At 36.9% G+C, this 3542-nt stretch overlaps 1 long non-coding RNA gene across 3 annotated transcripts; it reads left to right on the top strand.

Annotated features, from left to right (window-relative positions):
* Positions 1-1301, top strand: LOC136220262 (uncharacterized). Of its 3 annotated transcripts, none has more exons than XR_010684441.1 (3): positions 1-98; positions 198-327; positions 609-1301. It is a non-coding gene; the product is annotated as an uncharacterized lncRNA (long non-coding RNA). The 3 variants fall into 3 exon arrangements; XR_010684442.1 differs by having other exon boundaries at positions 7-98; positions 223-327; XR_010684443.1 differs by having other exon boundaries at positions 7-107.
* The last annotated feature ends 2241 nt before the right edge of the window (positions 1302-3542 follow it).

The raw sequence follows: 3542 nt of genomic DNA, 5'->3' as shown, positions 1-3542 counted from the left end.
GTGTCTTCTCCATGTTTCTCTTTCTTCCTCGTTTTCTCTATTCTCTCAGCCGAACCCTAGACGCCGCCGTGGTGGGTTTTCATGCTGGTAGACGCCATGTGAGTTCTGTATGCACACTCCTTTTTCATTTTCTATAATTTCTTTTTATCTCTTCCTTTCTGTAATTTACTTATATATATGTGGTGATTAATTCTCAGATTTGTTGATTTGGTTGAGTCTCAGATCTAAAGCAACTTAACATTGCGTTCAAGGAACAATTACCGCCATTTTCTTTCCAGCGATACCTCTCTCTTTTTCCGATCTCACTCTAATAGAGTGAATTCATAGGTTACTCTCTTCTTCCAATCTCTCTATTAACAATTTTATAGTTAATTGCAGTAAGATATTGTCTGGTCGTTGTAGTTCAACTGGTGAATGAACTTTGGAATTCATGTGCTACATTTTCTTTTTGTATGTCTGTTGTTCTTTTCAAATGATTTTCATTGGAAAATATCGATGGTGCTTCACTTCATCTAAGTCTATATTGGATTTTTCCTTGTTTGGTCACCGGTATAACTTTCCTTATTGATTTGAAACATGGGATTTCTAAAAAAAACGAATTTCATCAGAATGAAGGCCATCCCACAGATCGCTGTAGGAATCTGGCGTTATTGCTGTGCTTCCAGTCACCATTCCGACAGGGAATGAAGCGAGGTAGATCTAAGAAACTTGAAACTAGGCAGCAAAATAAGGAAGAGTGGCTTACCGCAGGTTTCTCTCCAAAATCTCCACCATACTGCGATGGGACTGAATCGGATCGATTCGGCTAGATAGCTCAGAGTTAAGGTATGTAAGGGGAAGGAGGGGAACCATTTGCCACTTGTTGCAGAAGCGAGAAGAGCAATAGCAAGAGAGCAGAGTTGGGTGCCCTTCTTACCGTAAGTTGGAGTAAGAAAAGTTGAAACAATTTTCAAAATTCTCAGATTATCCCTTAAGGTATAATTCACATGTGAATTTTAGCTTCATGTCCCCTTATTAAGTTATTTGTTGGCCAAGGGAGTCGTTGCTCAAGGATGCTAAATAAAAAATCTGATTTTGCATGCTTAGTCTGGCATGCTTTACATATTCATTTGTAAATTTATCAGTAGGAATATGTTCTTTCTTGTTTTTGGGCAAGCAAAGTGCTAGAAGATGACGACCTCAAGTTCCTGTAATTATGATCTTATGTTTTTGTTTCTGGCATGCTTTACATATTCATTTGTAAATTAGTTGTAATTATGATCTTATATTTTTTAATTTATATTAATATATTTTAGTTTAAATTATATTCATCTTTAGTATTATTTAGTATAAGAATGTTCATTTAAATGCATTATTTAGTATTAAAAAAATAAAAACATTATATTGAGTTAGAATTTCGTTAGCAAATCGAATTTGTGGCATATTCTCATTCAATGGAATTTGGTATTTTAGACAGATATTGTGTCAGGAGTTTTGTTTCTAACGGAATAATATTGTGTCAGGAGTTTTGTTTCTAACGGAATAATATTGTGTCGTTTAGTTTCGTATCAGTATTTCGTTCAGAACGGTGTGACGGAAAAACGTCAATAAATACGTAAGGGAATCCTGACGGTTATTTTCGTCTCGAATTTCGTCTCCCTGGAGTGACGGAATTCTGTAACCAGTCCGTCACAATTATCCATCACAACAAACGTAAGCGAAATCTGCGTCGACCGATATAACCACGGTTTCATTACGTCACAAATTCCGTCAATAAGATGATTTAGTGACGGAAATAGACGATTTGTGACGGAATTTTCTGTCACTGTTTGACGATTTTCTAGTAGTGATGGATTTATTTTCAGATGACAGCTTCGTTTATTTTAATGTCTTTGTATTGTTGTTTAGATGATATTTTTTTAGACGTAAATGTCACTCTTTGCCTTCTTTGAATGAATCTGGTGATGAAACATAATCAAATGAACAAGAATTTTTGTATATCAATGAATTTAAATTTATTAGAGACTAATGCTCATAATCTGTTTACATTGGAACTAGATAAATTTCTGAATGTAATTAATATAAGGTAAAAACAATAAGCAATACATCTCCAAATCTGTCAATCTTTCAAAAGGCATGGTGTTGAAAGCAAAATCCAACTTGATCTGCATATCTAAGTTATTATTAGGCCTAGAATCCCCAAGTCTTGATATCTGCAAAACCAAATGATGCTCATTAATTACGTACCGTATACATAGAGACCTAATAACTCTCATTTACCCTTTCCCCTTCCTAGACCTTTCACTTACCCACCCACAGTATAAATATGAAGCTTTTACCAATTCTCAAGAGTCCACAACCCAACACTATACTTACTCTAGTTATATCGATCATGGGTATAAGGGACCTCCATCGTCGTGTTGAGTCGCAGATTTCCCTACTCAGGTATGAGGTACCCATGTGGCTTCTCAATATATATACAGGTCTTGACCGTCGACAATGGACTGTCATGATGAATGCCCCTCCAAACACCCCTTGTGAAGGAAGTGTATTCATAGTCCATATGGACTTCCCTGTCGATTTCCCCTCCACACCTCCATTTGTAAGAACATGAACTTATTAACACATCATATATATGCATATACACTCATGACATTACTATTATTCGCAGCTCATATTCAGGACCAAAATTTATCATCCTAATATCGGTCCTTTAGGGCATGTATTTATGCCCCAGCTACTTGATCGCCCTTCATATCCTATTGCCACGGTAAGATGATGCTATAAATCTATGCATTTGTCTATGTTTGGGGTCTAATTTATCTATTCATGTTCGGGGTCTAATTTATCTATGCATTTTCTAGCTGTTGTGTCATATTTATGGAATGTTGATAGAGCCCTTCATTAAGGGGCCATTTCCTGGCCGAGAGCGAATTGCTGGGCGATACATCAGCAACAGGGCAGGTTATGTAGCAACTGCCAGGAGATGGACTGAAGAGCATGCAGGGGCATGATGATGTGCGAATATCAAGCAAGGAGGGCATGATGATGTGACGTGCGAATAGCGTACAAGCGGGGGTGTGATGTGCGAATAGCAATGAGATTTGGATGCTAAACAAACACTGAGTTGGATGGTGTGGACTACTGGATAGGCATAGAGCCAATCTTGAAGAACAGAATGATTACTGATTACAAATCTACTTGGTAATCAATCTAATCTTCAATGTTGGCTCCATGCCCTTCTAGTATTCCACTCCATCCAGCTCTAGTGTTTGTTTAGCATCCAAATCTCATTTGCTGCTATTCGCGCATCACACCCCCTTGTATGTTATTCGCACGTCACATCATCATGCCTCCTTGCACGCTATCCTTTTTTTGTAATACAAAGTAGACAACTTATTCAAGTAGACATATGTATATTCAAGTGACACAGAACATGCTATATAACAAGTAGACAACTTATTCGTGTATACATTTCTATTCCTAAATTGATATAAAACTTGTGCTGATAGCATCATAAATCCATCACTATAATTCACTGACACAGAACATGTTATATGTAT

This window comes from Euphorbia lathyris, chromosome 2 (genome assembly GCF_963576675.1).
Source record: "Euphorbia lathyris chromosome 2, ddEupLath1.1, whole genome shotgun sequence".
Classification (NCBI taxonomy): domain Eukaryota; kingdom Viridiplantae; phylum Streptophyta; class Magnoliopsida; order Malpighiales; family Euphorbiaceae; genus Euphorbia; species Euphorbia lathyris.
Note: the sequence above shows the minus strand (reverse complement) of the source record. Positions and strands in the feature narration are given on the sequence as shown.